This window comes from Mus pahari, chromosome 14, assembly GCF_900095145.1.
Source record: "Mus pahari chromosome 14, PAHARI_EIJ_v1.1, whole genome shotgun sequence".
Lineage (NCBI taxonomy): Eukaryota > Metazoa > Chordata > Mammalia > Rodentia > Muridae > Mus > Mus pahari.
Genome location: NC_034603.1, coordinates 79,888,674 through 79,899,354, shown reverse-complemented (window position 1 = coordinate 79,899,354; position 10,681 = coordinate 79,888,674).

Genomic DNA, 10,681 nt, shown 5'->3' with positions numbered 1-10,681 from the left:
CACTAGAGCATCCTAGAGCATCAGACACCTGCATTGGGAGTGCAAAGAGGTTTTGTGGGGTCACCTTGAAGATAATTCAAAGTTTTTTTTTTTTTTTTTCAAAGCAGGAGGAGAGAAGAAAGAATACCTTGTTTCAAAGGCCAGGAGCTGTCCATCTCTTCTGTTGAGGGAGGGTCTCTCATTGACCTGGAACTCACCATGTTAAGCAAGGCTTAGTAAGTTAGAGCTGCCTGTTCCCACATTGCCAGCTTTGAGATTTCAAGTGGGCCCCACTGCGCCTGGCTTTTTGGGATCCAGCTCAGGTCTCCATGCTTGTCTAGCAAGCACTCTACCAATGGCGCGCTCTCTCTCCAGCCACTCTCCTCAACAGGTTTCAATAGGTTAGAGGGTCACCTGTGCTGGCAGTCATGGTGATCATGGAGAGCCACAAAGGTGTAGCAGAGAATAAGACACTTGAGATGCCAGTGGTGTGTCAGTGTGGTGAACACGGGAAAGGTATTTCTTCGGCTCACAGGTGAAAATGTAGCTTTAACAAATGTCCTAGACCTTCAGAGAGATGACCCAGAGCTGGGATAGATCTGAGACCTCGGGCTGACTCAAGACAGCGTCTGAAGGCGTCGACCTGAGCCAGGTACAACAGGTCGAATCTTTGCTTCCCACCTACTGCCCCATCAAAATAGCAGTGGATACGAAGAGTCGTTTCTTTGATGAGGGAGTTACAAGAAATATTATTAAAAAATAAAAGCAGCTGATGGGGAAGGCTTGCAACTCTGTCAGCTCACGGAGTGTTGGTGGGATGGCACTTCACTATGTCAAAATGAGAGGACTGTGAATCAGGCTATGAGTCGATCTTTGACCAAAATCACATCCCGAGTGAGTTTCAATCCAAATGCAAATGACATGGACTCACCCTGCCTCTAGCCCTAGGAGCATCTGGCCCAGCAGGCCAGCATCCACATTAGGACCCAGCTCCTTCCTGGCGGACTGAGCCTTTATGCTGGATTCTGCAGAGGACACACAGAAGAACAGCATGGCCGTCTCTGGAACTCACTGGCAGAGGGGGCTCTGGGTGTAAAGGATGTGTGGAGGTGGGGCGGAGACCTAAGGGTTTTCACCGATTCTTTTTTACATTTCATTTAGATTGAGTTCTTCTCAGCAGGGTGATTTTCTAATTAGAGTCGCCCAGCCAGGCAGTCCTTTAGCTCAGACCCCCTCCACAGCCTTCTAAGGTTTCATGAGGGACCCTGTCCTGCCTTATTTCCTGAGTTCTAATATTTGAATAATATGTGGTGTATTTCAATGGGAGGAAAAGACATGTAATTTAATCATCTTTATTAGATTTTGCCTGTGGATGGAGAGAAGAGGAGGAAGGAGAAGGGTCCTCTTTGAATATTCTTTTTCTCTTTCTGTACCTTTCTTCCAGTAGTCAAAGAAGGAAACAAAACCGGTGCCTCCTCCAACCACCTTCTCCTTCTTTTCCTTCTCCTCCTCCTTCTTCTTGTCCTCCTCCTCCTCCTTTTAAAATAAAGATGCTAAATGGAAACATTAAGCTAGAAACAGAAGAAATAGGAGGCAGGATGTTCCAAGGTCTGATGGAACCATTCACATAAACAAATCACACCGATCCTTTGCTGGTAACCTGGATACTGAGGGTGATGGTACTGAAGCCCCTTGTCTTCTTCACCATAACAGGGTCTGCATGCAGACTGAACTCAGCCAGCCTAATGACCCAGCAACCTGTGTCCAGTGGGCTACATGTCCCCAGGACAACTGGGAAGGTGGCCCGACACAAAATGATAGACCTGCTTAAAGCATTATGAAAACTATATATTTTTTGTTTTCTTTTTTCTTTTTTTCTTAACCCAATTGCATGGCAAGCCTGAGCTTTGTAGATGACAGTGTTGTGTCACAGTGTCTAAAGGTAGGACTCTATAGGGTGCTGTTTTGCCTGATCATAACTTGCATGGATCTAGCCACTCTTACAGGAGGAAAACCAGTTGGTGATAATAGCTAATACTAACTATGGGGGGGGGGGGTTATTATGTTGTCCCAGTGGAGAATGAAGAAATGGAAGCAGGATGTGTCAAGGTCTGATGGACCTCTTTACCATCTGGGGAAGAGGGATGCCTCTAGTGGGATGAGAAGCGGAACAGCAAAAGCCCAGGTCCAAAGGACACTCTGGAGGAAGTGATTCTGCTGGAGAGACTCCATGTGGCTCATCCCGTACAAAAAGAATTGTGTTGCTGCAGATGGTGAGCTGGCTCAGTGGGGAAACGTGATAGCCATCAAGCCTCATGACCTCAGTTTGATTCCCTGGGACCCACACAGTGGGAACTGACTCCTGCAAGATGTTCTCTGAGTTCCTCCACATAGACAAAAAGTGAGAAAATTCTTTAAAGAACTGCCTTCCTCTTAGCTCAGCCCACAATCCTCCCATCCTGCTAATTATTCCCAAATTGAAAATTATCAGAAAAGAAGTTATGCCTTGACCAGATTTCAAGATTCCCACTCACGGTCCACTCAAATGAAGCAGGACCTGGAAGTTTCTAACTCTTTGTATCACAGATAAAACCCAATGGCTAAACTTCTTTATCCGTAGACCTTGAGCTCCAATTACGTTTTCTTCCTGTCTGTGTTTCTAAGAAATTATCAGCCTGTGTAGATTGCCTCATAACAAGGGCAGGGCATTGTTCACTGCATCGATTTTGGGGGGACTGAGTTAAGAATAATAATGTTATCTCTAAACAGGAGACGGGGAAGGATTCCCTAGGGTTAGGAAGGACTCTGCCAGCGCACCCCATATATAGGCTGGTTTTGGTCCTCTTGTGATTTTTGGCCTCTAAAAACACTTGCTCTGAATCTCATTTACATATCAATATCTTCATTAACTATTTATATAAGCAGAAAAAGAATTTTCATAGCAATTACAATGAGTTTGATTACAAAGTTGCCTCTGGTCCTATAGATAGCCTACTCATTTTAAAGTGAAGAAGATGAGATTCTAAGAAAGTCCAATATTCAACGCTACTTTTTTTTTTTGAAAATTTCTTGCAATATAACTGCAGAGGGTTATGGTGCTCCGAAAAAAAAAAATAGTCTCCAGAAAAACAAAACAAAACAAAACAAAACAAAACAAAACAAAACAAAACAAACAGTAGTCTCCTGTTCTTCCATAGTCATTCATCCTTGGCAGTACTACGCGAAAGCTTTACCTATAGCCCAGTGGTATGGGGGATATGGAGTTCAACCTTATTAAGGAAACAGTGGGGTGGAGAGCAAGGTGCCACAGGTTCCTGTGATTCCCTGAAGAGTCCAGATCTGCTGTACCCAGCGTTAGATCTAAGATGGCTCTCGGAACATGGGAAAGATAACAAAAGGAACCAAGGCCAGGGCAGTGGCTGCTTCTCCCATCTCCGTGGAAACCCTCATAGATGATGATACTCCCCTTCCTCCCCTTCTGAGTTACCTCATCGAGCAGGGCTTTCACGGGCCACAGTGACAGTGTGGCAAGATAGGATTGGCTTAAACAGTGTCTATAAGTCTATGTGCTACACAATAAACTCAGATCTGCACCTTGATGCTGGTCTCTGGGGGAGTCTGATTTCCTGCGTTTCATCATGTGACTTTGTCGCCTCTCACCAACCCCTCCCCCAGTCCTGTTCCTACACAGCTGGACTGTATTCTAGTTTCTTCTTCAGTAGCTTTGATAAAAAAATACTCTGACAAAGAGTCACTTGGGGGGGGGGTCACATGGTTTACTTAGCTTATCATTCCAGGTTGCAGTCTATCACTGTAGAGAATTCAAAGCAAGAACTTGAAGCCACTGGTCACATCCGGTAAAGAGAAAGAGTGCTTTATATGTGCCTGGACCCAGCTAGGTTCTCTACTTTTACACAGTCCAGAACCTCATACCAGGAACAGTGGCACTCACTACCAGGCTGACTCTTCCCACAGGAGTGAAGATAAGACAGTCCCTCACAGACATGCCCACAGGGTAGCCTGCTTTAGACAGTCCCTCACGGAGCGTCTCAGTGATTCACAGTTAAGTTGATAATTAAAGCTAACCATAATAGTCTGGGAATACCCTCTTTGGTTAAATAAAACTCAAATGGCAAATTCAAAGACAATTTGCTTTGTAAATCCTAGGAGAACATGCCCCACCATTTTTCCTCAACACTCTTATCTTCCTTGCCAGGCCTACCACGCTACCCTACGAAAGACTTCATTGGCGAAGAAGTATCTGGGTCTTTTTCTGGACTCCATCTGCATCACTAGATTTCCCCAGGATCTGAGGCAGGTCAGGTTAATGTTTTTTAGTTGGGAGTGGGAAGGGAATGTGTCTTAGTTTGGGTTTCACCACTGTGAACAGACACCATGACCAAGGCATGCCCTTATAAGGACAACTAATTGGGACTGGCTTACAGGTTCAGAGGTTCAGCCCATTATCATCAAGGTGAGAACATGGCAGCATTTAGACAGGCTTGGTGCAGGAGCTGAGAGTTCTATATCTTCATCTGAAGGCTGCTAGGAGAAGAATGTCTCCCACGTGGTTAGGAGGAGGGTCTCATTGCCCACTGCCACAGTGACACACTTCTTCCATAAAGGCCACACCTCTTCCAACAAGGCCACACCTACTAATAGTGGCACTCCCTGGGCCAAGCATATTCAAACTACCACAGCATGGGATTTGATCAAAGATTGATTTAGTAGGTCAACACATCAGCATCAGTTTTGGTATATTTGTATATTTGATTTACTGATCTAAACATCCACATGATGTTTGAACACAGAATTAATTCTTCCTTTCTGTACTTAGAGGAAAATCCAAAAGAGAAGTTTACTATCAGGGAGAAAGTTCATTTTTTTTTCTTTCTTTTTTAACCTCTTGAGTTTGATTCACACCTTATTTATTTATTTATTTATTTATTTATAAAAGCTAGATATGAAGGTGTGAGCCTTACAACCCCAGCACAGGTAGGTGAACACAGGCTGAGCCCTGGGGCTTGCTGGTCTGCCTATCTAACCTCCGTCAGAAGCCTCTGGGCACTGAGAAACACTGTAAAACAGTGGATGGTCCACAAGGAACAATAGCCAAGGCTGTCCCCTAGTCTATACATACATATGCCCCTACACAAGTGCACACAAAATTGCACATGATAAAAACAACTCAAAAGGGTTTAAATGCAAAATAAGACACAGTGGGCTTGGGCGGAGGAAACCTCAGGTGTCACTAGTGTGTCTCAGCAGAGGAGACACGGATGCCATTGGTATCGATGGAGCTGGAGCACATCCCAGGTTTAGCCCTATGATTGTACCGAAAAACCCTTGTAGCTTCTCAAAGGTGATCAACCCAAGTTGTCTTCGCCTGCTCACTCTGCATGGGCTTGCTATACTCTCTAAGAGCTTGCTATGTTCAAAAGAGAGCTTCAGGGGTCAGGGCACATTTTTAATTGCTCTTTTTAATTGAGGCTCTGATGCACCCATGGCCAGGCATTATGCAAGATCTGGCTTAGATTAGCCCCTGGCTGAGAGACTGAGCTAATTTAGTGCCTGCAATTATGTCTGCCCCGGCTGGTATTCTGCTCTCTGTAGGACATACCCATGTACTTGTTTGTCTCAGATAGAAGCCATGGCTATGTTGGGGCCATCTATATTTTCTGGCCTGCGGCCTCTTATGACGCAAATTGGCTGGGATTAGGGGTGTGATCTATGACCTTGAAATAACATGGAGCTGACTGACACTGAGGAGGTCTATCCTAGGAACGTCGTAAGGACACACATGCATGACCCCCAGCGAGGTCCAATGTGGGCCCACAACTAGAATCTGAAAGACAAACAAACAAACAAACCTTTTAAAAGTGTGCTGCTTTTCTTGGGGTGCTGCCCAGCCTTGGGGTGCAGAGGAGCCGTGTTCCTGCCTTCTGAGAACCGAGAGGCACCAGCCGGGGATTTCATCTTGCAGAGACTGGTTAGCTACCTGATAAAACAAACTACTGTGCAGTTACAAACAGCAGTGAGTTGGGGCTGGAGAGATGGCTCAGTTGGTAAAGGACTTGCTATGCAAGCGTGACGCCCTGAGTTTGATACCCAGCATCATTCATTCATTCATTCATTCATTCATTCATTCATTCATTCATTCATTCATTCATACTGGTGTATAGCAGTGCAGTGCAGCTCACCTGGTGAGGTCTGTATTGAGAATACTGGAATTTTGGGTTCTTTAAAACACACACACACACACACACACACACACACACACACACACACACACACACAGAGAGAGAGAGAGAGAGAGAGAGAGAGAGAAAGAGAGAGAGAGAGAGAGAGAGAGAGTCCCAGATGTAGGGATATGGGGCTGCTTTTAACCGTCTGCAGCAGCCTTGTGCTTTACCAGAGGCATGGTTTTGCCAGCTGCAGATAGTCTCTGAGATTGTGTGACCTTTGGAACTCTGGGGACCTTTTCAGAGGATATATAAATGCTAAGGCCCCGGGAGGAGGTTGGTTGGTGGTTGATGGTCATTGAGGGGAGGGGAGGGGTTGTTGTTAGACCTGGTATCAAAGAAGAAACAAAAAGGGAAAAAATTAGATTCAAGTAGTCTCAATCTCTCTCCCTCTCCCTCCCCTTCCCCCCTTCTCTCCTTTCTCACCAATCAAGTGGTAGGGATGAAACTAGGGGGATAAAGGGTGGCAAAAAGAACCCCCAAGGTAGCAAAGACCAGCTACAAGGTGGAAACAGAACTGGCCACCCAGGTGAGCAGAGTCATGGATTCCTGCTGCAGTGAGAGACGCTGTGTCACGTATGAAATTGCCAGAGACTAAATTTAATCATAGAAAAGAGCGTATGAGAATTCTCCCTGCCACGTTTCTCAGTTTCTGCATGTCTACAATCATATCAAAACAAAATGATGTCTAAAAGTAGGATTTAGAAGCTTGAGATAGATATTCCGTGCCAACCTCTGGGGTCTGCATGAAGAAGCGCACACACACTACACTGTACAGGTGCACACTCCCGCACATTTACACACCCAAATAAGAGTGGGTAGCGGTCTCAGCTTGGTGCGGGGATGGGTTTCTTCCTTTGCGTATAATGATGGCCAAAGTAACAGGTTTGGGTTTATGTAACAGTTTGATCCCAGAGAAGAACAATAGAGATTACAGAGTGAAAATAAATCAATCCCAAACAGTTTTGAGATGTATGTTAAGAAGTCCTTCCTGCGGACACACCTGGATGTTGTCTATTAAGCAGAAAGAGGCATATGCTGTGGCCGCTTTGAAGCCACTCTGTGCTTTTAGATTCACAAATGATCTGTGCTAGGCAGCCGCTGTGTTTGTGTATTTGGGGAGCTGGGGGTCTACAGAGGGAGGGCTAGCTGCTCATCATTAGCTAGAAGGGGATACAGTTTCTCTCTTGCTGTGTCTGGGCACTTAGCAGCAGTGAAGCCACAGGAGGCTGGAGGGGCAGAGGTTGAAACAGGAAGAGGAGGAAGTGAAAGGTGGGCTGATGCCCAGGAGGGCTCCTGGAGGGAAACCAATCCCATCAGTGGGGGCAGACCTGGTGACTGGATAACTCCGGGGCAGCCCTGCAAAAGGAAGGGAGGAAGGGGGATTTCCGGAAGTCTCCAGCTCTCCCTCCTGCCTGCTTCCCTCCACCCTCCAGCTGCTGTTCACAAAAATTAGTCGAAAGAAGGATGTATCAAAACCCCAAGAAGAAAGAACCCCGCCGCCAGCCTCCCTTATGACCCTTAACTCCAATTTTGCCTGGATTGTTTTTCTTATACATAGTTGACAGAGGTACAGGTCCCAAATCAAAGGACACAGGAATAACAGGCAGGTTCCAGGTAGGTCGGGGAGGGGCTTAAGTCCCCACAGATGTCAGTCAAACACCCCTAAGATTCCCCACCACCCTTCCTTGGCCCATCTGAGGAAGTCCAGAATACAAAAATCAGAAAGCCCTTAGCACTCAGTGGCTGCTGTTCATTACATGATTTATTATAGATATTAACTATGTCTTTGATCTGACTATCTCCCGAGCTGTCAAGAGTTCCTGCTTGCTAATGTGTCAGTATACATCCTCTTTAGGAGATGGAGAGATGGCTCAGTGGCTAAGAACACTAGTTGTTCTTTCAGAGGATCTGAGTTCAGTTCCCAGCACCCTGAACACTCATAACCCTCTGTTAAACTACAGGAAATCTGATACTGTCTTTTGGTCTCCACGGGTACCCACACAAATGAGACACACATTCATGCAGATATATATGCATACGTTCATACGGGCACATATACATGCATATGCTTTTAAATATATATATGTATATATATATAAATGTATATATAAAAATATAAGCTTTATTATATTTTTAATAGATTATCTTAATATTCCTAATGATGTTAAGGTCTTTAGAAAGATAGACTCTACCTCCTATAGTTCATACAGAGAGGACTGAGTAATGGGGAAGGACCAGAATTGTTTTACGTATCTGGAAATGCAATGCTTTTGCTTTGCTTGCAATTTGCTGTCCCAGAACATGGCTACGGAGAGTTGGGTTTTTGCTAGCACTGGGTGTGGAGGTGTGTGTGTGTGTGTGTGTGTGTGTGTGTGTGTGTGTGTGTGTAGGGGGACACGCAAAGAGAAAGCATCCCACTTTGTTGGGCATAAAGAATGGATCCCAGATTTGCACAGAATCGAGGCCACTGGTAGACCATGATGGCTGCATGCTTTTGTTTCCAATTGTACTTGTTGCAGACTCAGGAAAGAAAAATATCTTTATCCTCCATTCCCAGGTACAGGAAGAGGAGCCCGGTGATGGAAAAGTGACTGTTCCCTTGTGATTTGTTGAAGGGGAAAAGGAATCCGCTCGCATCACAAATATGTATCTTTTATTACAGCATATGTGTGAGTGGTATGTGTGTATGTGGCTATGTCTGTGTGTGAGTGTGTATGTGTATGTGTCTGTGTGGGCACGTGTGAGTGGGTAGTATGTGCATGTATGTGTATGCGTGTGTCTGTGTGTGCATGTGTGTTTGTGTGTATAGGTGCATGCGCATGCATGGATGTGCATGCATGGATATCTGGAAGTCAGAGGATAACTCCGTAGAGTCAGTTCTCTCTGTCCATCTTTACATGATTCTGCAGATCCGACTCAGGCTGCCAGATTTAAGCAGAAAGTTTTTTTTTTCTCCTACTGAGCCATCTTGCTGGCCTCTCTATTTCTTCATGTTCTTGATGTTCACCTTAGACATGTCTGAGAAAACTCTCTTGGAACTGAGCATTTATGACATCTGCCCGGTTTCCTGCCTTGGTTGACAACATTTTCTTCAATTTTCAGGGCTCCTGGAGGGGACCTAAGTTGGTCCCCAAACATATCAGCACCTTCCTGTATCTCTGAGTTGTTCCGGTTTACCAGTTCCCACTAAGCTATTCCTCGGAAGATGCTCTGAAGAATCGAGAACCCCCAGAAGAGTCAAATCCAAAGCGAATCAGAGCAAAGTCACCTTTACTTCATATTCCCTGGGAGATCTCGATGCTGGATTGCCTCTCTTCTTGTTTACCAAATCCTAGCGGTTTTTATGTGGAGGAGGCAGAACCTGGGGCCAGGAGACTGTCGGAGGTGGAGGAAATTTGCAAAATTCCTGTCTCAGTTTTTAATTTTTTCATTCATTTTTGCAAATTTTCTGCTAAACAACCTCTCACATATATTGACCCATTGTTTGTCTCCCTTCTGTAGATCCTGCCAAGCTTTTCAGAGGGCGTGTCTTAGAGAAAGTGTAGGCAAGACACAATCTTCCTTCTACAGGGGTCACCCAAGACCATTGGAAAACACAGATATTTACATTATGATTCATAACTGCAGCAAAATCACAGTTATGAAGCAGCACCAAAATAATTTTATGGTTGGGGGGGGTCACCCCAACATGAGGAACTGTATTAAGGGGTCACAGCGTTAGGAAGGTTGAGAACCACTGCCATAAGTACTTCCTGTCTGAGTACTTCATCATAGCAACAGAAAAGAAACTAATAACCCAGCTTGTGCAGTGATAGTCCTATGGGTCACAGGGATCTTTCATGTATTATAGCAGATCAAGAACTGGATTTTGGGGGCCTTGGACATGTGACACATTCAATACGTTCTGTATGTTCACCATCGTAATGTCCGTGACCCTGTCCCAGTGGCCAGGTGATCTGACAGGACTGGAAAACCATGGGCTTTTATCCACATGCTTAGCCTTTCCATTGTGTTGTTGCTATGGTTTGGAACTTGAATGGCTCCCAAAGCCCCACAGGCTGAAGGCTTGGTTGCCAGGCTGTGTTGAGATAGGGAAGCCATGTGACGTTCAGGAGGGGGGATGGAGTAGAGCAAGCTAGGTCATTGGGGCGGGCCCTTGAAGAAGCTCTATGGTTCCTGGTCCCCTTCCTGGTTTCCACAAGGTAAGCAGCTTGGCTCCACCACCTACTTTCCACAGTGACGATTGACTTTGTCACAGGTCCTCAAGCAATGGCGTCAACTATAAACCAGGTGGGGTAGTGCAGACCTGTGATTTCAGTACTTGCAAGATGAATGGAGGGGAACCAGGAGTTCAAGGCCAGTCTTGGCCATAGTAGATTGTGCCTCCAAACCACCACCACCACCACCACCACCACCACCACCACCACTACCACCACCACCACCACCATCACCACCAC